The following is a 25,790-nucleotide window of genomic DNA, read 5'->3' on the forward strand; positions in this document are numbered from 1 at the left end:
GTCTGTTGCCACGTAAGTGCTCCCCTCCACCCCCTGTGCCCAGCCCCCACCCACCTTCCCCAGTAATCACTGAACTGTTTTCTTTGTCTGTGTGTTTGTTTATGTTCCACATATGAGTGAAATCATCTGGTGTTTGTCTTTCTCAGACTGCCTTATTTCACTTAGCATAATTCCCTCCAGGTCCTTCCACGTTATTGCAAAGGGGATGACTTTGTCTTTTTTATGGCTGAGTAGTATTTCATTGTATATATATATACCACATCTTCTTTATCCAATCATCAGTTGATGGGCTCTTGTGTTATTTCCACGTCTTGGCTATTGTGAATAGTGCTGCAATGAACATGGGGGTACATATGTTACTTTGGATTGTTGATTTCAAGTTCTTTGGGTAGATACCCAGTAGTGGGATAGCTGGGTCATATGGTATTTCTATTTTTAGTTCTTTGAGGAATCTCCATACTTTTTTCCCGTAGCGGCTGCATTCCCACCAGCAGTGTATGAGAGTTCCCTTTTCCCCACAACCTCTCCAACATTTGTTATTTTTAGTCTTAGTGATTATAGCCCTTTTAACAGGTGTAAGGTGGTATATTAGTGTGGTTTTGATTTGCATTTCCCTGATGATTAGTGATGTTGAACATCTTTTCCTGTGTTTATTGGCTATCTCTATATCTTCTTTGGAAAAATGTCTGTTCATATCCTCTGCCAATTTTTTGATCGAGTTGTTTATTTTCTTATTGTTCAGTTGTGTGAGTACCTGATATATTATGGAGATTAACCCCTTGTCAGATATATGATTTGAAAAAATTTTCTCCTAGTTGTTGGGTTGTCTCTTTGTTTTGATTCTAGTTTCTTTTGCCTTGCAGAAGCTCTTTAGTCTGATGAACTCCCACCTGTTTATTTTTTGTTTTGTTTCCCTTGTCTGAGAAGACATGGTATTCAAGAAGATCCTTTTTAGTTCAATGTCAAAGAGTGTATTACCTATATTATCTTCCAGGAGTTTTATGGTTTCAGGACTTATCTTCAAGTCTTTGATCCAATTTGAGTTTATTTTTGTGTGTGGCATGAGATAATGGTCTCTATTCATTCTTTTGCATGTGGCTGTCCAGTTTTCCCAACGCCATTTATTGAAGAGACTATCTTTTCTCCACTGTATGTTCTTGGCACCTTTGTCAAAGATCAGCTGTCCAGAGATGTGCGATTTTACTTCTCGGCTTTCAGTTCTGTACCATTGATCTGTGTGCCTGTTTTTGTACCAGTACCATGCTGTTTTGATCACTATGGCTTTGTAGGACATTTTGAAGTCAGGGATTGTGATACCTCAAGCTTTGTTCTTTTTTTCTCAGGATTGCCTTAGCAATTTGGGGTCTTTGGTTGCCCCATATGAATTTTAGGATTCTTTGCTCTATTTCTATGAAGAATGTCATTGAGATTCTTATTGGGATTGCACTGAATTTGTAGATTGCTTTGGGTAGTATGGACATTTTAACTATATTTATTCTTCCAATCCATGTGCATGGAATCTCTTTTCATTTCTTTATGTCATTATCAGTTTCTTTTAGTAATGTCTTATAGTTTTCATTGTATAAGTCCTTCACCTCCTTGGTTAAATTTATTCCTAGGTACTTTATTCTTTTAGTTGTGATTGCAAATGGAATTGTATTCTTGAGTTCTCTTTCTGTAAGTTCATTATTGGAGTATAGAAAAGTAACTGATTTTTATAAGTTGATTTGTACCCTGCAACTTTACTGTAGTTGTTAATTATTTCTATTAGTTTTCCAATGGATTCTTTGGGGTTTTCTATAAATAAGATTGTGTCGTCTGCAAACAGAGTTTCACTTCTTCCCTCCCTATTTGGATTCCTTTTATTCCTTTATCTTGCCTAATGGCTCTGGCCCAAACCTCCAGTACTATGTTGAATAAGAGTGGTGATAGTGGGCGTCCTTGTCTTGTTCCTGTTCTCAGGGGGATGGCATTCAGTTCTTGCCCATTGAGTATGATGTTGGCTGTGGGTTTGTCATATATGGCCTTTATTATGTTGAGGTAATTGCCTTCTATTCCTATTTTGTTGAGTTTTTTTAAATCATAAAAATGGATCTTGTCAAATGCTTTCTCTGCATCTATTGAGATGGTCGTATGGTGCTTATTCCCCAATTTGTTGATGTGGCATATCACATTGATTGATTTGGAGATATTGAACCATCCCTGTGTCTCTGGTATAAATCCCACTTGATCATGCTGTATGATCCTTTTGATGTATTGATGAATTTGGGGTGTGAAAATTTTGCTGACGATTTTTGCATCTATGTTCAGCAACAATATTGGCCTGTAGTTTTCCCTTTTTGTGCTGTCCTTGTTAGGCTTTGTTATCAGAGTGATGTTGACTTTGTAGAGTGTGTTAGGAAGTGTTCCATCTTCCCTAATTTTTTGGAATAGCTTGAGAAGGAGAGGTATTAAATCCTCTCTGAAAGTTTGGTAGAATTCCCCAGGGAAGCCATCTGGTCCTGGGCTTTTATTCTTTGGGATACTTTTCATTACTGTTTCAATCTCTTTCCTTGTGATTGGTCTATTCAGATTGTCTGTTTCTTGTTGATTCAGCTTTGGGAGGTTGTAAGAGTCTAAGAATGTATCCATTTCCTCTAGATTATCCGTTTTGTTGGTGTATAGTTTTTCATAGTATTCTCTTATAATCCGTTGTATTTCTGTGGTGTCTGTTGTTATTTCTCCTCTTTCATTTCTGATTTTGTTTATCTGAGCTTTCTCTCTTTTTTTCTTTGTAAGTCTGGCTAGGAGTTTGTCAATTTTATTTATCTTCTCAAAGAACCAGCTGTTTGTTTCATTGATCCTTTCTACTTCCTTTTTTGTTTCAATAGCATTTATTTCTGCTCTGATTTGTATTATTTCTCTCCTTCTGCTGACTTTGGGCTTTGTTTGTTCTTCTTTTTCTAGTTCAGTCAGGTGTAACTTGAGATTGCTTATTTGGGATTTTTCTTGTTTGTTAAGATGTGCCTGTATTGCAGTGAATTTCCCTCTTAATATGGCTTTTGCTGCATCCCACATGAGTTGGTGTGGTATGTTATTTTCATTTGTCTCCAGATTTTTTTTTATTTTTCCTTTAATTTCTTCACTGATCCATTGCTTGTTCAATAACATGTTGTTTAGTCTCAACATCTTTGTCCCTTTCTCAGTTTTTTTCTTGTAACTAATTTCTATCTTTATAGCACTATGATCAGAAAAGATGCTTGTTATTATTTCAATTTTCTTAAATTTATTGAGGCTTGCCTTGTTTCCCAACATGTGGTCTATCCTTGAGAATGTTCCATGCATGCTTGAGAAGAATGTGTATCCTGCTGTTTTTGGATGGAGTGATCTATATATGTCTATTAAGTCCATCTTGTTTAGCTTTTCATTTAATTCCACTGTTTCCTTGTTGATTTTCTGTCTGCATGATCTATCCATTGATGTCAGTAGAGTTTTGAGATCCCCTACTATTATTGTGTTATTATCAATATCTCCTTTTAGGTTTGTTAATAGTTGCTTTATGAACTTTGGTGCTCCTGTGTTGGGTGCATAGATACTTATAAGCATTATTTCTTCTTGATGGAGCATCCCTTTGATCATTATATACTGCCCCTCTTTGTCTCTCTTTACCTGTCTTATCTTGAAGTCTACTTTGTCTGATATAAGTATTGTGAGACCTGCTTTCTTTTGTTTGCCATTAGCTTGGTGTATCATCTTCCACCCCTTCACTCTGAGCCTGTGTTTGTCATTGGAGCTGACATGTGTTTCCTGGAGGCAGCATATTGTTGGGTCTTGTTCTTTAATCCATATTACCACTCTGTGTCTTTTTATTGGAGAATTCAATCCATTCATGTTTAGGGTGATTATTGATGTATGAGGGCTTAATGTTGTCATTTTATCTCTTGTTTTCCGGTTTTCCTGCATTTCCTCTTTCCCGTCCTGTGTGTTTTGGTCTACCCATTGAATTATGTAGTTTTTTTATGAGGTGTTTCTTTGTTTTCTCCTTATTTATTATTTGTGTTTTTGTTCTGCTTTCTTTTTAGTGTTTACCCTGAGGATTGTGTTCAGAATCTCATGTATAAGATAGTCCATTTTCTGATGGTCTCTTATTTCCTTAGTCTAAACTGATTCAGGCCCTTTCCTCTTCCCCTCCTAAGTTGTTTTTCTCATATCTTATTCCATCTTGTGTTGTGAGTTTGTGGTTAAAATGACAGGATATATTTGGTTTTGGTGTTTTTCCTTCCCTTTAGCCTAATGTTATAGTTGAATATTTGCTATCCTATTCTGATTCTGTCTACCTATTTATCTCCTTACTCTGTGTTTTGTGACCCCTTTCTCCCTTTTTTTCTTTTTTCAGGTATGAGGGCCTTCTTGAGGATTTCTTGTAGGGAGGGTCTCGTGGCTACGAAGTCCCTTAGCTTTTGTTTGTCTGGGAAAGTTTTAATTTCTCCCTCATAGCTGAAGGATATTTTTGCTGGATAGAGTATTCTTGGCTGAAGATTTTTGTCTTTTAAAGATTCGAATATGTTGCTCCATTCTCTCCTAGCTTATAAAGTTTCTGTAGCGAAATCCTCTGAAAGCCTGATAGTGGTTCCTTTGTAGGTTATTTTCTTCTGTCTTGCTGCCCCGAGTATTCTTTCTTTGTTATTCATTTTTGCCAGTTTTACTTCTATATGTCTTGCAGTAGGTCTTTTTACACTGACAAATCTAGGAGATCTGGAAGCCTCTTCCACACAGATTTCCCTTTCTTTCCATAAGTTTGGGAAGGTCTCTGCTATCATTCCTTTAAACACACTTTCTGCTCCATTCTCTTTCTCTTCTCCTTCTTGAATACTTATAATTGTTATGTTGCATTTCCTCATTGAGTCGGATATTTCTCGGAGACTTTCTTCATTTTTTTTTTAGTCTTAGTTCTCTCTCCTTCTCTGTCTGGAGCATTTCAACATGTCTATCTTCGATTATAGGCATGCTGAATTTTTATTTGCTGTATCTGGCAACCCTATTTGGAGCAAAGGCAAGTCTGAAGGCAAGCAGCTAAAATTATTATAAGAATGGAAAATATGTCTTTTGAGAGGAATGATGAAGGAATTCATATGAAACTCTGAGACAGAGAAGGCTAAGAGGATGCTCCTATTCCCACCCCCAAATTAAGGCAACACAGTAGAATAGAAAATGCACAGTATGGGGGCACTAGTATAGCTAACTACCTCCTGGACACCTTCTCCCAGATGTTTTGTAGGCACTGGAGACTAAAATCCACTGAAAATGTTATGTCTTTGTACAAGCATCCTCATAGATAGAATAAAGGGATAGTGCCAGATAATATCCGCAATCCCTTTTGACTTCAACACTCTGTGAGTCAATGAAGGGTTAGAAATTGCATACTAACTTGTTTTTCCATTTCCACAGAGAACAGAGCAAGAGTTGATGAGTCTTGCAATGAGAGAATTGATTAAATGTAAGGAAGAACTTCTTCACTGAAGGGCGATTAAACACTGGAATGGCTTTGCATGGGAGGCTGTGGAAGCTTGCTCCCTTGTGATCTTTAAAAGGAGGCAGCAGCACTTGTGGGTAACACAGACCCACAGAGTGCCATCTTGGAGTGGGAGGATTGAACCAGGTGGACTCTTGAGGCTCCAGATCCTGGGGATGACTTCTTTTTGGTCTAGAGAATTGGAGGGAAATAAGCCTTTACTCCTCTTAGGTGCTGGCACAGGTTGTCTAAGATTGTCATTATGTTGATGTAGCCCTAAAACAGGCTTTCAAAATTGTCTTCTTTCTATCCGAATTGAAATTACCTACAATGACTGAAAATGCAGATTCCAGAGCCCTATACTAGACCTTCTGAATCTGGAAGAAGAGTCCCAAAATATCCATTTTAAAAAGTTCCTCAAATGGTCCATATCCATAATACAGTTTGAGAGCCCCAGTCATTGGAAAATGGGAGGCTTTCTTTCTCTGCCTAGGAATGGACCTTTAATGACCTATGTAGTCTTACATGCGGTGACTGAGGCCCCAGCCTACGCTTATCTCCTGGAGGGGAGATACATGTGTTAAGCATGGAACTGGAGAATGGGATGCTGAAGGATTGAAAGTGGATTTTGGTCAGGATGTTCTAGGCCAAGTGGAGGAGTGAAGGAAAGGGCAAGAAACTGGGGTTCACTGGATCCTAACTTGTGCCAAAACTCCCATTACAATAAAAAACTATATCCTGATACTGTTTCTGTCCCTCTTTGTTTTATCTTTTTAAAGTTTTCTACCAATTTTTTTTAAGAAAAAAATTGAATGGCACCTTTTTTAAGCCAAAAAGAAGGATTTTCCCCCTCATTGCATAGTCAGAATATATTGGGGACCCAGAATATCCCAAGCAGCAAGCAGCTGTGGGGTGAACAACCATCCTTTCTCAAACCAACAGGGCTGGTGAAAATATAGTAGAGGAAGAGCTTAGGACTAGCTAGCAGACAATTCAATGCAATTTAATATTGTAAAAGGAATCTAAAGGCACCCAGCATTCCAAAGTTCCACTTTGACCCTGTATTTCGAGATTTGTTCTTGTAAAAGTCCTTGATGAGGAAGAACTACAAAGGAAGGACTAATAGGTAGAACATTCCAGATATCCCCCAAAGGTCCCTGGAGAATCTACTGGAGCAGTTCCCTCCAGCCAACTGTGGGCTACACTTCAGCCCCAGGTTACTTCTGGAATCCTCTTCAGCCTTTTGCTAAGCTCTGAGTTGCTTATCCCTCTTCTTCAATCTGCATTTACATGTATCTCTGTTTCAAGTTTGGCTGTCTTCAAATGCCCTCCTGCTGGTGGATGACCCTATCATTACTAATGTGCCCCATGCCTCAAACTTCTCTTACCTTCCCAAGCTCTTGTGCCTCCTTTCTAGGTCAATGCAGGACAAGTAACTGGCTTCATTGGATCTCGTCTCCCCTGCCTTAGACACAAAACCCTGACCCTGTCTATGCGTGGCAGTCAACTTGGAGTCAGGGGACTAGCCTGCTTCTTGCAGACTGTGAGCTCTGAAACATGCCAGTGCTTACTGTTTGCACATCTCAACAAGCCATTCCAGACCAAATGGAGTAAACTTACCTCTTGTCCAGGGCCACGAAACTTGCCCAAGAGCAGGCTGCAGCTTGTTGTTGACTATGGTGATTCTAAAAGTTTATTCCGGTACATTCACACAGAATAAATAATTCTCCTGGCAGAGCAGCTTGGTTTGATTTGGGTTATTTGACTACAAAAGCCCAGGGGCCAAGCATTTATTTAGAAATATTAGGAATCAGTAGCACAAATGAGATTGAGTTTTTGTGATAAAGATTTCTCATTTAGGGAGAGTTCACGAAAGACCCCATTAGCCAAGCCTCACCAGCAATTAGTCTGATTTCTCAGGCAAGAGGCAGGCTAATTGTCTTCCATCCATTCCAGAAGGCCTAGAGACACTTTAAAACCTACCACCCATTGAAAAACATCTTTGGAAAATTTCCTGCTGTGTCTAAAGTCTTTTCTATTAACTGAATGTTCAAACTGAGATCACTATGTGAAAATATGAACAAAATGGCTGATTATAAGTATTTCTTTTCAAATGGCAAATCATGGGCCTATTACTTATGACACTCAACCGTATAGAAGTGGAAAGGGGCTGATACTTATTAAGCGATACTGTGAGATATGTAGTATTATCCAAGTTTAATAGAAGAGGCAACTGAAACTCAAAAAAGGTAAATAACTTTCCCAAAGTTACATATGAGTTTGTGGCAGAGCTGGGATTCAACGGATTAAAGCGAATGTGGTTTCCACAACCCAATGTAGAGGTTAGGAAAAAAGCAGCATTGAGTTAGGGGTGTTGAAGGCTGGCTGGCTGGCTCTCAAGAGATCTGCAGGATGGTCTAACTGTAACCACATGATCTCTCAGGGACAGAATCCATTCACCAAGTGTATACGATGAGGCCAATGATGAAGCCAGTGTAGATGACCTGGATTGGGTCTAATGTGCTCACCTGAGAATTTGTACTTGTCTCACCAGTGGCCCTTCTGGGATATACATATATGTATTCTGTATATATATATACACACAAAAGCTCACAGCATGTGGATCTATAACAGAGTCCTTGGGGGAAGAGGCTACAGTCAAACTCCATGTGCATGAAGCCTGCAGCAGCATTGGTGCCTGACACTTCAGAAAAACCAGAGAGGTTTTTCTCCATGTAGACAACTTGGGACATTGGCAGCTTTGGTGTAGACAACTCACCCACTTCCTCACCCCCTACAAATTCTTCTTGATGCATTCAGAGGTCCCCAGGTTGCAGCAGAGCTGTGCTAGACAGACAGTCTTGACCTCTTGGTTGCTTCCTTCTCTTCTGACACCAGAGGATGGCACCGTCAGCCCCACGTTGCCTGCTTGAATTTCTGCTCCTGCTCCTCCATTCCAGTGCATAATGGCCTCTGTCACTTCCTCCCACACCGCACCCCGAAGTCTCCCAGCATCACAATGCTAGGGTGGGGTGAATCCCCTTCACCTCCTCTTGTGTTCCGAAAGCTCCAGGCCTCCCATTTCTTAAAGAGTTTTCATGCATTGTGCTATTTTATTGATACCTCCTCCAATCCTGTGGGCTCCTAGAAACCCCATAAGTAGACCCCTAATGGCCCTTCAGAAATACCCAGATGTGTCTCAATTTGTACCAGGGTATAGGGCAGGTCTGTGAGTATTAAACTTTGGAGTGTCTAGGACTCCATTGTTAAAATGCTGCTTTCAAGGCCTTACCCCAGAGACTCTGATCTGGTAGGTCTGGTGTTTGAGACCTGGATGCTGCTTTCAATAAGCTGCTTAGGGATTCTGGTACAGAAGGTGGGTTGAGAAACACTGGGGTTTGAGCTGCAACTCTATCCTGCATTGGTTACCTGTGTTCACCTGTCCGGCTGGATGCGGAGCTCCTGATGGGCAGGGATGATGGCTCATTCATCTCCACACCTTAGTGTCTAGCCCAGTGCCTGCACACAGTGGGGCATCGGTAAACATCTGGGACATGAATGAGCAGAGGGACTCTGTGAGGAGGCTTGTCTTTACCAAGTTAAAGAACTGGCTAACCAATCATCCTGTCCTTAGTGCACTGTGCTCTCAGCAGGCCACCCTCGTTCCCACATGCTGAGAGTAGAATGTAGACAGAGGGCAATGGGAAAAGAATTTCAGGAACCCAAAGAACAAGCTCCCAATATGCAAACAACGTCCAGGCAACATTTAGGGCTTATATTAGCATCCATCTGTGGCTCAGGTAAGTGGCTCTGGAATTACAATAGAGAGGCCATCAGGCAGCTCCAAAGATGGGCAACAGAGCAAGGCTGGGTGATGACCACACTGCAAAAAGAGGGGTGTTGTCCCCCGCAGCCCAACCCAGACTCTGGTTTCTTCGTGCCTTCTAGATGTCTTAGAAGGAAATTAGGATTTTTTTTTTAAACTTTTTAAAGTATTTGCTGGAGGCCAAAACATTTGACCTAAGTGGAGAAATTTGGTAACTTCTTAGAGCAGAGACTAGGCTTTCGCGGTAAAATTGTCCAATATGCACAGCCCTTTGATCCAATGAAGCACGTGTGCGCATGCGTCGTGTCCCTGTTAAACGGCGAATAGGGCCCTGAGCAGACCGTGCCTTTAGTCCGGGGAAGCTCCGGGTTTAGGTGGGTCTCTCGGTTGGGCTTTCCCCCACCAAGGACCCCTTTTTCCCCTGCAGAAGCCACGTTTGCAGCACCACATCCCCCGGATGACCGTGCCCGCTGACTCACCGGAGGCTTCATAACTCGGTAAACCTGCACCTGCAGCATCAGAGTCTTTATAGTAACAGACGCTATAGATTTTATAAAGACACTGCCTTGATAGTAGTAATACCTAGTGGTTGCAGAGCTCTTACCGTGCCTGAACTGCATCCACGCCGAGCGCTTCATGTGCGCTGCCTCTGTTTATCCTCATAACACCCCCTTGAGGACTGTTCCTCCACAGAGAAGGAAAGTGAGGCTCGGGGGTTGGGGAGGAGAAAAACTTGCCCCAGGTGTCATATCTGGTAGCGGCAGAGCCAGGATTTAGACCTAGATCCACTGGACCCCCAAGTTACACTCAATCTCTATGTTATGCTCCATCTTTACGGCTTTGCTCAAAAAATGGAATTTAAAATCAATCTGTTTTTGTTGATCGGTGTTTAATGACAGGAGGACGTTGTTTGTTTTCTGAACTGGCCTTGGGATGGAATTGTGTCTGCCTTAGACCATTTTAATGCATTTCCCCATGGAGGCCCAGTGTCCCCCAAAGTGGTTGCCATTATAAAAAACTTGCTCCAGAATTATAGGTAAGTCCAAAATACTTCCCAGTTCATGAGACTCTATAAGCCTGAGTGGCTTCACAGACATGTGGCCTCATGTCCTCTTTACCCTGGTTTGGACTCTAAGAATATACCAGAATCAGAATAACTCCAGCTATATTTTGGAACTTTTTATTTGGGAACAATTTCAAACTTACAAAAAGTCATAAAAAAAAATATTAAAAAATCTATATTGTCTTCATTTTACTCCACTTGCTTTATAATTTGCACGTTTCTCCCCCACTCCATATATATGCATTTTTATAAAATGGTTCAGAAAAAATTATGTATATAATATAAATGTATATATATCTATTTTTATCTGTGAATCTATATATACATGTAAAATGTAATTTTTTCCTGAACAATCTGGGAATAAGTTACATGATTCATGGCCCTTTACTCCTAAAAATTTCAGTGTGCATTTCATAAGAATAGGAATAGTCTATTACATAACCACAATACTTAACAAAGTACTTTTATCTAATCTACCCTCCATATATCAGTTTTGTTAGTTGACTTACCAGTGTCCTTTAGAGCATATTCTCTCCCCTCCCCACCCCCCCAGTACAGGATCCTGTTTAGGGTCAGGCATTGCATTTTGTCATGATGTCTTTGTAGCCTCTTTAACCTGGCTTTTATGACTTGATTCCCATGTGCCTCCCACATACCATTTCTTTTTTTTTTCATGAATTTGTGTGTTATCTTTTTGCAGGGGCAATGCTAATCTTCCTAGTATCGTTCCAATCTTACTATATCTACTGCCAAAGCGAGGACCACTTGCCATTTTGTTTTAATAGCATGTTCCTCATTGTATGTTTGGTGTTTTCTCATGGTTAGATTGAGGCTATGCAATCTCAGCCCAAATACTGCCCAGGTGAGGTGTGTTCTATGCAGGTTATCACATCTGGAGTCACACGATGTCATCCATCTCATGGAGATGATAATTTGGAGCAACTGGTCAAAGTGTTGTACAATTTCTCCATTGTCTGGTTGCTGTTGTTTTTCTCCCTTGACGCTAATAAGCAATATGTGGGGAGTCACTTTAAGATGACGCAATAATATCCGCACAGTAAATACTGTAAGAGCAGTTTTCCCGTGGCCAGCACTGCAAGTTACAAACGTGGCCTCTTTTCATCCTAGGGAGGCTCTGTCCATTTCTCACATCCACAAGTCCATCTTCTCTTGGCTCAAAGCTCTCCCTTGGGTACACTGTATCAGGAATGGGATAAGATCTGCGGTTAATACTGTGATCAGGAAGCTGCAAATGGAACTGGAGCAGAGAAAAAGAGGAAAGAAGAAGTGTTAATTAGGGGGTCCTGTTAAAAGGGGGAAACTGCCTCCAGAAGCCTGGCTCAGCTCCAGGCAAGAGAGAAACAGACTGGGGGAGCTGGCAGATCAGGGAAGTTACAGTCACTGAGTCATTCTGGTGAAGTTTGGCCTGGTTCTGTGAAACTGAGCCACCGGCCTCCAACTCTGGGATCAGTAGCCCCAGGCCCTTGTCTTTGCAGAGTTCTTAGTGGTTGGCAGCATCCTGGAACATCCAAGGAAGGATACGCTCTAGAGTGGGGCTAGCAGCTGCCAAGGCTTCTAAAAAGACCTCAAAATCCACCAGCCTCATGGCAAAGAAGAACAAGTCCCAACTTTTCTTGCTTCAGAGCCCTGGAGGAGCTATTTGAACTGCTGTCCAGACCCCCAGCTGTGCACAGCCATTCCAGGACCAAGTGGATGCCAAGGTGCCTGACAGAGCTGAGTTGTGCTGGAAACACAAAACCGTCCAACCATTCACTGAGAAATTCTACCCAGGACCCAGGGAACCAGGTTTTCATCCAGCTCTTCTGCAAAACAAAGAAGTAAATAAATGTGTCTTCATTATTAAATTTTATTGTATGAACCCCAAATAGGCTTAAGAGAGGCCCCTTTGATTGGTGGGTCCTGTCAAAACCCAAACTCTGCATCCTGAATAAAACAAAGCCGAAGGATGAGTTCATTGTAAGCCTTTTGACCTGCAAGCCAGGGAACTCAAGGCTATGGGAGCAATGTGTTCTAAGTTGCTCACAGATTAAGGGATTTTTATGAGGTAAATGCAGAAGTTATTTGGCTTTTTCAGCTGATTGGTTTCCTAGTGGTCTTTCTTATTTGGACCAGGAGAACAAGGAAGTCCAGAGATGGTGTGAACAGATGGCATTTGGGGATTGGCTAGTGTCCTCTGCCAATTTCTGCGAAGAACTGTAAATTCCTGTAAGGTTAGGTTAAGTTTCCTTTATGCGCCTGTGTTGACCATCTCCATTTTGTCCTTGACATAAGTGACTCCACTTCGGTTTGGTTCTATAGTCCCTGAAGAAAAGCTACCAAGAAGCATTGTGAGGATTTCCTACCAAGTTGGGGGGGGGGGGGGTGCCCTGAAAGATGACAATGCAGAGACATTTCTCTATCCATCCATTCATTCATTCTTTCAACTAACGACTATTTCTTGAGTAGCTAATATGTACCTAGAGACCCCAGACACTGAGCTGGAGATGGAGAGGGGAGAAAATCCCTAATAACAAAAGGAGAAATAGTTCTGTCCTGATTGGGTGAATAGAGGAAATCTTTACTTTTTCTATCATTAACAAAATATTTAGCTTCGAATGATATTTATAAATACAGAATCTAGAATCTACTAAAAGAAAAGAACTTTTTTCTGTTACTCTAGTCAAAGAAATAGAGAGAAACATAAGCTGATCGTTACTTAGAATTGACTACTAAATCTGTGAGATGTGGGGCTGCTAAAAGGCGATATTTCACCTTGACATTGGGCTTTATAACTGGAGACAACACGGAACCTAGAGTGATTCGGCACTTTTCTAGGCCCTCTGTCTCAAGCTTGTAGAAAATAGGTCAAGTAACCCAGAAGGTGCCCAGAAGGAAGAGGCTGGAAAGAAGCTCACAAACCAGACTGTCTGGGGAGCAGAGGGTGGGAATGTGGGACACAGGTTCCAGGACATGAGATCCTGCCTTTCCAGGGGACCTACCACAGGCTTGGTGCTAAGGGATGACCAGGTGCCTCAGCTGTTCTGTGCCAGGGGTTTTGGGGGGAATGGAAGCAGCAGGGTTTTTTCTGAGCCAATGCGCAGACTCCTGGGAACAGCTGAGATTTCTGCTGTTAAGGAATTAAATGGTTGGAAGCTTACTCACCCATTGAAAACGTGCCCCAAGACTATACTGAAATGTTGGGCAGGGGTTTCTCCCGGTACAGAGAGATTCTGGGGCCAGATGGTGCACTGCAGGGAGAGGCGCCAGAGAAGAAGCCCTGCTTGGGAGCCATTTCTGCAGGATGGGAGTGTGATGTCTGACAGCCCAATGTCCCACTGTGGGGAATCGGCTCACTCAAAGCCAAACGTAGGCAATGAAGTTTCTTCTTCCAATTGGGCCCCAGGGCTGGGGCAAGACTTCATGCTTTTAGTAATTCTTTGTAAGGAATGAGGAAGTCGTTGCAAGGGCAGCTTCTTCTGGCTGTCCCTGGCCTTTCTGTCTCTGGCCACAATCATTGACAAGGCTTTCCCTGAGGTATTTCAATTATTTGCTGATCCAAGGGGCTGGTTATGTTTCCAATTAAGTTGATGGCTGTGATGATATCGATATGGAGAGAATGAAGCCCACTTGAAGCCTGGTCTTTGTTATGGGAAACCTACCATCCCTCATCTTTACCAATACAGGACAAGGCCAAGAACCACAAAGTAAGAGAAATGAAATCAACCAACAAAACCTCTGAGAAGCCAGAGTTGGTGTCACAAGATATTCCTTTAATTTTATTGGTTTATACCCTACCTATTTTCAAACAGAGCATCAGAGCAACATTAGATTGTTCACTTGTAAAATTCAGGATCTATTTACATTAACCTTATATATAATTCTCGCAAGTCGTCTAAGCTTTCAGATATAAAAAGCAACAAATAATTAAATGTGGAAGAAGCTACTAGAGATAGGTAAACTCATTAACAGCAAGAAATGCCAGGTGCCAACAACAGGGGAGATAGAAAAACTATTATGATAGTGCCAAGAACTCAAAACCAACCATCCGGGCCCATTTAGTGTAGAGTTAAATAAACCTTGGAGTCTTAAATCTCTTCTAGACTGGGCCATTTATTGATATTTTTATGGGTGACTCTGACTCTCTAAGATAAGGTAAAAGTGTGCTCGCTTTGCCTTGTTGAGGAAGTTGAAGTATATTTGTTTAGGAAAATTTTTGTCTCACATCATTAAAATTCTAAAGTTTTCTGTTTAGATGATTAAACTTTTGAGTGTTGGAAGACTTAGTCATCTAGAATGACTCATGGTACAAGGTTTGGAGAAGCCCAGGTAGCAGAGTTTCAGCTTGAACACAGGTGTGTTTGGGGTTTAAATCAGTTGACTGGGTACAAATTATACTTCTCATCTTGAAAGGTGTAATTTGGGACTTCACACAGACCTTTGCAAATAACATTAATATGATTCAAACAGCAATGAATCAGAACCACAGGACCAATTTTTCACTTGGGATCCATGTGGGCTTAGAAACAGATTTAATTTTGATGCCTCTAAATTAAAAAGAAAATTTAGAAATATAATTCAAGATGTTTGATCTGCTAAAACCATGTATCATTTTGGCTTGGTTGGTTATGTCCTGGATCCCTGGAATTGGCTGCATGTGGGGTGCACTGGCCATTCGTCTTTGGTTGCTAAGAGTCCATTCCCCTTCTTACTTGGAGGGCATCCTGGTGGAAAGCTGGGCTCTACCGCTCATGTAGAAGCCAGAAGGGCCCGAGCATGTCTCCTAGCCTCAAAAGGGTGTGGTTATGTGACCAGGATTGGCCTTGCCCTTTGAGTCCACAGGGAGTACTAATAATTGGTGAAGTCTACACTATTTTAATAAGATAGGGAGGGGTATCATGGGGGAAAAGACTGCCCTTGGAAAAAAGCAAGGTAACTTGTAGGATCATTGTGATGTGTGTATGTCTGTGTGGGATATGGGTGATGATGAGACAAGGAAAATGGAGACAGTAGTGCCAAAGGGAGACTCTGAATCTGCCCTAACATTTGTATACTAGGGTGAGATATGGGCTGGATCCAGTGATGCAAAAGATAAACATAATTTTGATGACAATAGTGATACAAATATCTTATATTTTTTGAAAGCTTAATATGTGCTAAGTGCTGTGCTAAGGAAGTAGTGTGCATTTCTCATTTAATACTCATTATTAACATGTGTGGTAAGGCCTGTTCATATCCCCATTTTACTATAGTAATCATGACTGCTATGTTGCCAAATCCAGGGGTCATTTTTAGATCCTCATTTTGATATTTAGTGACATAGAGCAGATTAATCTCTCCCTTCTTTGGAAGATTACCTACTTTGTTTTCTAGGATACTATATTTTTTGGCTATCCCATTCTCTGGTCACTACTCTATTTCTTCTGTGGTCTACTCTTCCTCTGCTCTCATCACTTATGTAGCGGTCTTCCATCCTAAGCCTTCAACTCTCTATGGGTGATCCCATAATTTATAATACCACCTATACAGTGATAATGAAGTTCAAATAATAACAAGAATAACTAGATTTATCGAGTGATTTCTATGTTCTAAGTTCTTTTCTAAGTGGTTTACATGTAATAACTCATTTAATGCTCAAACCCGTAAAATAGGTTCTTTTATCATCCTGGTTTTATAGATGAATAAACAGAGGTCCAGAGGCTGTTCAAGGTCACAATGCTAGTAGGAGATGGTGGCAGAATTTCCACCCATGTGGTTGAGCTCAAGAGCCTGAGTACAGGGCTAAAGGTTATACAATAATGGAGGCCCTCTTTAAGAAAAACAATACAAATTACAAATAAAAATTAAGTAGAAAAATGAACAATTATTTAGAATTAGAAAAAGAAATCATAACAGATTGAAAATTTTAAAGAGCTGACAGAGGCTTTCACTTTTGGCTAAGATGGAATAATGGGCACCACATTTATTTCCTACCTGATACAACCAACACCATCCCCCCAAAAGTGGACAAAATAGATGAGACAATAATTTTTCAAGACACTGGATATCAAGCAGCAAAGGACAATGATGCCTAAGAAATGGGAAACAAATGAAATAAACCTTACAATTGCCCTAACTTACTTCATTGAGTTTCCAGGCTGTAGTGCAAAGAAGGGAAATCCAGGTGGACTCCTTGAATTAGCATGCTGACCTGAGGGTCTGAGGCAAGGCAGTTAGAGTTCACAGACACAGTACTGGAGAGGAAACAGTTGCACAGAGAGAGAATTCCAGAAATCTGCAGAGGGTTCTACTTAAGTATTTGGCAGAGCACTCATCAGTATGTGTGTGAGGAAACTACAAAAGGCCAGGGGAAAGAACCATCAAAAGATCAGAAAGAATGATATAGTGTTCGCACAAGGCCAAGAATAGTACCTCTTCCCACCGGTCAGACTAGAAACCCTCATAATTCTCAAAACATTAGGTAGGCTACTCAGAAGTGTATTGCCTCAGTTGTTGGAAATAATTAGCTCTGAAGACTGGACTGCTCTCACCTAAAAAATCTTAAAAACAAGATGAAAATGAATCAAACTGTTTCCTAGTAACTTAACTGCATTCCAGAACAAATCTGAGAATATTTATAGCAATACAAAAGTACCCAGCAGCCAACAAGAAAAATTTGTAATGAATAGCATCCAATAAAAAATTGCCAGGTTTGCAAAGAAGCAGAAAAATATGACATATAATAAGGAGAAAAATCAATAGAAATCAACTTACAATTCACACACAGATGTTAGAATTGGTAGGCAGGGACATAAGGACAGTTATTATAACTGTGTTACATATGTTTAAAAGGTAAATAGAGATATGAAAGTTATAAAAAAGATCCAAGTTAAATCCCACGGGACAAAAACTATAATGAAGTGAAAAATACACTAGAGAGAATTCATGGTAGATTATACGTTGCAGAAGAAACGAGTAGTGAACTTGAAGTGATAGCGATGTGTAGCAATTCTAAAATGAAGCAAAGAGAGGAAGAAATATTTTTTAAAAAATGAACAAAGCATCCATACGCTGAGGGACATCTTCAAGTCACCTAATAAAAGAGCAATTAGAGTTCCTCAAAAGGAAATATGCAAAGAAAAATTATTTGAATAATAATGGCCCCAAATTTTCTAATTCTCATTAAAACTACATGAAGCATAATGAATCCCAAGCACACACACACACACACACACACAAAAGAAAAAAACTACATAAGACACATCATAATCAAATTGCTGAGAAAATCTTAAAAGCAGCTTAGAGGAGAAACGACAGGTTACACTCAAAGGTACAAAGATAATAATGACAGCAGGTTTCTCATTAGGAAAAAAAGAAAAACAAGCAAAACGCAAGATAGCGGAACAACACGTTTAAAGAACTAAAAGAAAGAAAAACTGTCAACACATCAACGCAAGATTTTATACCCAGCAAAATATCTTTCCAAAAATGAAGGCAAAATAAAGACTTTACAGACATACAAATGCCAACTGAATTTATCACAAACAGACTCACAGGACAGGAAATATTAGAGAAAGTCTGTCAGGCAGAAGAAAAATGATACTAGATGAAACTATGGATCTACAAAAAGGACTGAAGAGGATTGGAAGTAATAACTACATGGGTAAATATATAAGAGTTTTATCTTATATTTAAATCTATCTAACTAAAAGATAATTGATCGTTAGTCATCAGGGAAATGCAAATCAAAACCACAGGGAAATACCAGTAGGATGGCTATAGTCAAAAAGACAAATAGTATTGTGTGTTGGTGAGGATGTGGAGAAATTGCAACCCTCCTACACTGATGGTGGGAACATAAAATGGTGCAGCTGCTCTGGAAAACAGTGTAGCAGCTCAACAAATGGTTAAACATAGAGTTACCATATAACTCAGAAATTCTGCTCCCAGGACTATACCCAGGTGAAACGAAAACACATGTTCACACCAAAACAAGTATGTAATGTTCATATCAACATTATTCATAATAGCCCCAAACTGGAAACAACACAAATGTCCAGCTGATGAGTAGAAAAAAAAAAGTGGTATATTTATATTCAACAATAAAAAGGAATAAAATATTGATACATATTACAACATGAATGAACCTTGAAAACATTATGCTAAGTGAAAGGAGCCAGGCATAAAAGACCACGTATTGTATGCCTCTATTTATATGAAATGCCCAGGATAGGCAAATCTGTAGAGACAGAAGATAAATTTGTGGTTACCTAGGGCTGGGAGGGATGGGTGATTTGGGAGGTACTGGCTAAAGGGTACAGGATTTTCTTTTGGGGTGATAAAAATGTTCTGGCATTAGATAGTAGTGATGGTTGCACAATCTTGTGAATATACTAAAAAGCATTAAACTGGACACTTTCAAAGGGTGAATTGTATAGTATGTGAAGTATATCTCAGTGAAACTGTTACCAAAAGAAATTGACTGTTTCAACAAAAATAATAACAATTGTGAGTTTTATAACATATGTATAATTAGGATGCATGAAAAAAATGTAATTAAAGGCCTAGAGGGAAGAATTGGAGATATACTATTGTCAGGTTCTTATACTCTACATAAAGTGATACATCACTTGAAAGTACACCATAATATGTTAAATATGTATAATATAATGCCACAAAGCAACCACTAAAATAAGAAAACAAAGATTTGTGGTTCATAAGACAATGAAAGAGATAAAATGAAATTGTAAAAAAAAATTGTGCGTGCCATTTTTAGTGCTGCTCTAAGATTGGGCCCTATCAACACGGGAATTTTGATATGTTCTCTTTTGTGCAATTCCCAGTGTATATACTGCATTTTAAAGTATAATTACTGAGGCCTGTAGTTAGCAGGAACTATTCTAAGTGCTTCAGGTATAGCACTGAATGAGTTTGGAAAAAAAAAACAGCTCCTTGTCCTCATAGAGCTTACATTTTAATGGCAGGAGACAGAAAATAAAGTAATAAAATTAAAAATTTACATCCTGCTATATTGTTAGTGCTAGGGCAAAAATAAAGTAGACATGGGGCTGGCCCAGTGGCACAGCAGTTCAGTTCACATGCTTCGGCATCCCAGGATTCGCTGGTTGGGATGGGGGGTGGGGGCAGACCTAGGCACCATGTATCAAGTTGTGCTGTGGCAGGCATCTCACATATGAAATGGAGGAAGATGGGCACACATGTTAGGTCAGGGCCCTTCCTCAGCAAAAGGAGGATTGGTGGTGAATGTTAGCTCAGGGCTAATCTTCCTCAAAAATAAATTAATTAAATAATTAATTAAAAGAAATAAAGTAGAAAATGAGGCTGAGGGTTCAGTTTTATACAGCATGGTTAGGAAAAGCCTCATCGAGAAGGTGACTTTTAAGAAAGGATTTGAAGAATCTAAGGGAGAGAGTTTCCATATGGAGAGACAGCGTGTGCCGAGACCCGAGGCTGGCGCGTGTGTGGAGGGTGGAGGAACAGGGTAGCTTCTGCCAGGTGAGGAAGGTGAGCAGCAGGAGAGGCAGTCTGAGAGGTGAAGTGTCCCGATTGTGTAGAGGTGCGGTGTTTACTCAGGGTAGCGTGGGAACCTTTGGAGCGTTTTGAGCAGAGGGCTGACACGATCTGATCTGTGTTTTAACATGATCACTGTAGGGAGTTAGATGGTGGCCTCTAAACGATTTTTCTGAGTCTCAATCCCCAGTAGCTGTGAATGAGAATTTCTGTGGAAAAAGAGTCTTTCCAGATGTAATGAAGTTAAGGATCTCAAGATGATGGCATACTGAATTTTGGATGGGCCCTAAATCCAATGACGGTGTCCTTCTGAGAAGAGGAGTGGACACAGAAACACCCAGAGACACGGAGAAGAACATGTGAAGATAGAAGCAGAGCTTGGCATGATGTGTCTAGAAGACCAAGGGAGGGTGAGCATTGCCAGCAACCATCAGAAGCTAGCAGAGAGGTGTGGAACATTTTAGATTTTCTCTCAAGAAGCCGAAGAAGTAAGCAACCCTGCTGACATCTTGATTCAGACTTGTGGCCCCCAGAACTGTGAGAGAGGACATTTCTGTTGTTTTAATCCACAAAGTTTGTGGTAATTTGTTACAGCAGCCCTGGCTAACTAGTACAGTCACGTTGGCTTCTGTGTGGAGGACTGACTCTAGGGAAAGTAAAGAAAACCTCTTACGAGGCTGCTGTGATAATCCAGGTGAGACTGGTGGTGCTTAGTCCAGAATGGTGGCAGTGGAGTGGTGAGAAGCAGTAAAATCCTGGAGCTGTTTTAAAGGTAGAGCTGAGAGGATTTGTTGGTAGGTTGGAGGTGAGGTATGAAAGAGAGAAGTTTGGTGTGGAGGTTAAGTAGCCAAAGAGGTGGACTGTGCCAGTTCCTAAGCTCGTGTTTCTCAGCAGGCCACCCTTCAGCTTTGCCAGCTAGCTCCATGTTAAGCTTTGCTGAAAGGAGGAGCATTAGGGAGATACAAAGCATAGGAGGGAGAAGGGATATGCTCCATTGTGTTGACGACTTCTTGTTCCTGTCAGTGACACTGCAACAGCAGCTGATTCCAATTTCTGGCTTTTCCTCACACCCCCAGAGCCAGCCTCACTGGGTCCCCTCTGAGGTATCAGCACCTGCTGGCCATGGTTCCCTCCTGAGACATCTAGTTCTGTGGGCCCCTCATCTCAGACTGCAGATTCAGGTGACCCCAACTCTTCTCTCTGATCCCCCCGCCTGAGGGTGGTGGTTGCGTGCTGCACTGACCACCTCTGTGCGACCTCAGTGGCCCCCTTTTGCCTGCCTTTTTGCTTCTCTAGGACATGGTTAACAATTATTTATATTTATGTTAAACTCTCTCTGTTAAAATAACTGTTGTGGGTTCTAGTTCCCAAACACATGCTAACTGACACAGAAAGCATAGATGACTCCAAGAAAAACCTGAACAGGAGGATTGGAGTTGCCTTAATTGAGATAGACAAGGCTGTAGGAGGAGCAGGGTTGGAGTCTGGATGTGGACATGTTCCGTTTAGATGCCTATTAGACGGCCTGAGTTACCCAAGAGGGATGTTGTGTGTGCTAGTGGCTCTGTGAGTTCTGAGTCAGGAGAGAAGTCTGGGCTGGAGAGAGAAATGTGGAGGTCACCAACACAGACAGGCATACGAAACCATAGACTGCAAGCCTGTCTGAAGACTCTCTGGGTCTTATTTTTCTTTTTGACCACAGTGTCTTAGTACAGATCTTGGCATAGAGAGAGACATTACAAATATTTGTTGAATGAAGGACATGTGGATAAAAGAATCTGCAAATGGCATGAGTTGAGTCATCGTGGTTGCAATAGTACATGTTCTGAAAATGAAAAGGAAGTTTCGTAGGAAGAGGAATGAATATGACATGAGCGGACACGGATGGGCTCCTCAGAAGCCACTTGCATGTTGAGCCAGATGCAAAAACTAGGGTGACCAGGCTCGAAAGAGGGCATTTTCCCTTGACAGCAAGTGTCCCCTTGGAATTTTTTGGACCCCAAGTCTTATTTTTCCCAGTCCAAAACTAATATTTGGAAAAAAAGGCTGTGGTCCCCAGCATTTGCTCATGAACCTCCCCTCTCTGAGCTTCCTTATGAATAAAACTTGGCCTTTTCATTTAGTGTTTCTGTCTTTTGTTCACCCTGGCCTCACAGCCTGGCTTCAAGTTCTGGTGAATTATTAATTGTGCATCTCTTCTAGTCCTTTACCTTGGGAGCAAGACTTCCTCAGGGTTAGTCTCACCTTTGGTAGGGTCCAACAATGGCAGGTAAGGCCCTTTCTCCTCTGGCCAGGAGCTGAGTGAAAAACAATGCCCGGACCCCAGCGTCCCGGGCAGCCACAGAGGGCTCGCGCAGGCTGAGGGCCACAGGTGTCGGGTAGCTGTCACGACTCTGCTTTTTTGCTTGTTTGTTGCAGCAGCATCGGAGGTGAGCAGTGAAAGCACCGAAGGAAACAAAACAGGGTAAGAGAAAGAGTTCCCGAAGCCACGTCCTGCCACCTTGGACGACTAGATTGTAGGCCTGGCTGACGTGCAGAAGTTGGACTTGATCTTTCTGGCATGTGTTATTTGTTTTCATCCCAAAGAAGAATTTCCCTTTGTAAAAATAATGTGGCTACATCTGCGAATCACCTGATCATGATTATGTCAGCTGTAGCGTAAGAAGAGGTAAAATCAGTGAGGTTTAAGTAAATTTGATTTAAAATACAGTTGAAAACTCCTTGCTTTGCGCCTCCCCAAACACATATCTTTGTTTAACGTGTTCTTGTCAGAAAAATGTTAAGCAACAGCTGTGAATTTTAGTGCAACTATGTATGCAAAGGAAATATGAAATTTTTGCCTTCTCATGAGGTCCTTGGGTAAAACAGGGTGTGATGTTCTCTCTCCATATGCCTCTCCTGCTCTCCCTCTGGGGAGTCATGCAGTTGGGCCTTTCCTCCAGAGGAGCCCAGGCCAAGAGGGAGTCAGTGGGGACCCCAGACTAGTCCTGCTGAGGGGTTGCTGTGGATGCAGGCGGGCTGCTGAGTTGATCAGACTTTCTTCTCGCTCTCTTTCTCAGGGCCTAGAGGAAATAACCTACCTGGTTTTCCCCATCTAGTCCAAAGATTTTAGCATGCAATCAGTCCTGTGACATTCTGGGAAAGCTTCTGAGTGCCGAGCACGGGTCGGCGGTGGAAGGAAGGGGGTCCTGTCTCCTTTTCTACCCTCAATTGGCTGAGCACCTCTCCCTTCTTCCCCGTCTCCCAGCGCCGGCCTCCACAGCGCAGAGGGACAGCCGGCTGACGGAAGGCCACGTCAGTGTTATCGGGAGATGATGATAAGATTACAAGGCTCAGGTTGGTGCAGAGAGACCAGAGAGGCATGTGGCTTTCCTTCCTCTCATTATAATCACTGCTCTAAAATTGATTTATGCCGTTCCCCGGCCGCAAAGCGGGGCCGGGAGCACCTTCACTGGCAGTGTGTCTTCAGACGGAGGGAGATAAGGGAGATCCGGAGAGCGGGTAATCAGGAAGCAGTTAAGGAAAATTGCTTGCCCTCCCAGTGTAATGTTTTAAGGCTAACAGCCCACTGACAGACACTGTTTGCCTTTTTTGAGAATTATGTTGTGATTTTTAAGTGACTACAGAGCGTGGCGTATGATCACAGATGCATCAAGAACTCAGTGTGTTCACCTTCCGTAATGCTTAACAGAAAAGCTGATAGTTGGACTCATCTCCCTTCCTCATGACGAGGCAGAATGGGTTGAGTGAGCACATTTCCTTCGGAGGCAATGGGCTTGGTGAGAGCTTAGGAGTGGTGCTGGCTCGTCTGCTGCGGGGCGTCGCCTGGAACAGTCTGTGCAGTTTGCCAGGAGTGGGTGTTCCAAGCAGATGCTCCTTCGTGGGCAGAGGAACCGAATGCTTTTGTCATCTCGTCCCCACTGCCCTAGAGGATCCCCAGACCCTCAGTGGTGGTTACTTCTGCTTTGGGAGTAGTTACTTGGTGTTGTCAAGCCCTTGGTTGAAAACATGAACACTTTCTGGGAGGTTATCTGGGCAGGCAGGGGACACCTGGATGAGGATCATCAGACTTTGCTTCCCTTTTCTAACCAGAATGAAAACAGTCATTCTCCACGTGACATCAAAACCCCCACATAAAAAGTGAGAAATGAGCTCAGTTGTCATAAGGCAGTTTTGCCTGGGCAAGACTATGCATTTAGGTATCTTGGCTCAGACACATGGCTTGGGTGTATTTTTTAATCAAAAACCATTTGCTCTAGTACATTTGAATACCTTCAATCTGCTTTTCTTCAGTAATGACCTTGGGCTCAGCCAGAATATTTGGCCAGATTACAAATAGACATTTTCTTCGCCTTTTTTTCCCAATAAACCCTTTTAATGTCAAAATAGGAAGTGATGTGACAAGTTAATCAGAAATTGAGATATAAGCATAAAGAAAAGCAAAAAAAGTGTCAAAAATTCATAATAGAAATCATTAATATTTCCCCAATTTTCTATGTACTGCTTAACCCCTAATTCTTTAAAAACTAAAAAAACCCTGTTTTTTAAACCAGTAGTCAGGAAACAGCAGTGCTTTTTACTATTAATAGCCTCAGTGTAAATTTTCAGTGGCCTTGGGCTTGTGGGCAGGAGGTTACTGCAGGATTGGCTTAGTTTATAGGTACAGTGTGCTCAGAAAGAGACATCAGAGAAAGGCTTTGGGCTCATTAATTGGCTGGCCCAGGACCCTGAGACTGGTTAATCTTCCTGACGAGGAAGGGGACCTAAACTGATAAGGGGACCTGCCAGCTCGCTCTCTGTCTGTCTCCCCACAGCCCACAGCCTCTGTCTCTTTGCTTCAGTCACTCTATCTCTGTTTCTTTCTGTTTCTCTCTCTCTCTTCTTTGTTTTCTCTTGTACCATCTCTTCTATCAATAAACTTTCCTAAATAGTGTATATAATTGCACACATGCACACACATATACACGGTGTCAAAATGACTGACTACTGGTTTAAAAAACAGGGTTTTTTTAGTTTTTAAAGAATTAGGGGTTAAGCAGTACATAGAAAATTGGGGAAATATTAATGATTTCTATTATGAATTTTTGACACTTTTTTTGCTTTTCTTTATGCTTATATCTCAATTTCTGATTAACTTGTCACATCACTTCCTATTTTGTCATTAACCCACACACTGAAAAAGATCTGGAAAGACATGCCCCCCTGATGTCTTAACAGTTATCTCTGAGTGAAAGGATTAGGCATGAGTTTACTTTTTCCTTCATACATGTCAATATTTTTCAATTTTTTTAGCGAGTATGTATATCTTTCATCATCAGAAAGTTTTGATAAAACTGAGAAGTAGTATCCTGAGTAACAGTCTCCCATAAAATGAAGGTAGAAGGCAACTTTCCCTGGAATGTGAAAAGGCAGTTTGCACAAGATTATCCCCCCCTCAACTGTAATATCTGTTGGGAGCGGGGACAATGTTTTGTTTACTGTCATATCCCTGGGCGCCTGGCATAGTGGTTTTCACAGGGTGGGTTTTGATACATGTTTGTGGAATGAATAATTAGAGAAGGATCTCTTGTGAAAAGAAGGTGATTTTAGAGGAGGCAGCTGGTCAGTGTTCAAATGATGCTATCAAAGATTCAGTCTATTTGACATTAAGTACAAAGGACAATGGATTGGAACTAAAATGCTTTGACTGGATATAATTTAGGCAGAATCTCATAAAACTCTCATTTTAAACCCTAGTGATCTTTTATTAGAGAGAGTATTATAGACAGGGCTCCAGAAGTGGTGGTCTCTATGGAAAAATAAATCTGGTATATATTTTTTAACCAAGAGGGTCCTTTGTGGGAATTCTAAATACTGGCATTTGGTCACTTGCTAAAAATATCTGTAGCAGCAGTTGTGGGATG

General features: G+C 41.3%; 1 long non-coding RNA gene and 1 other non-coding gene across 2 annotated transcripts in view; one reads left to right on the forward strand and one right to left on the reverse strand.

Annotated features, from left to right (window-relative positions):
• The first annotated feature begins 9,640 nt into the window (after positions 1-9,640).
• Positions 9,641-25,790, forward strand: part of LOC139076627 (uncharacterized) — a 32,926-nt gene continuing 16,776 nt past the window's right edge. The window contains exons 1-2 of the long non-coding RNA XR_011528402.1: positions 9,641-9,814; positions 22,306-22,351. This is a non-coding gene — a long non-coding RNA (uncharacterized lncRNA). The remainder of the gene's footprint in view (positions 9,815-22,305; positions 22,352-25,790) is intronic.
• On the reverse strand, positions 11,036-11,138 carry LOC139076886 (U6 spliceosomal RNA). The gene has a single exon (XR_011528922.1). It is a non-coding gene; the product is annotated as a U6 spliceosomal RNA (small nuclear RNA).

Source organism: Equus przewalskii, chromosome 17 (genome assembly GCF_037783145.1).
Source record: "Equus przewalskii isolate Varuska chromosome 17, EquPr2, whole genome shotgun sequence".
NCBI lineage: Eukaryota > Metazoa > Chordata > Mammalia > Perissodactyla > Equidae > Equus > Equus przewalskii.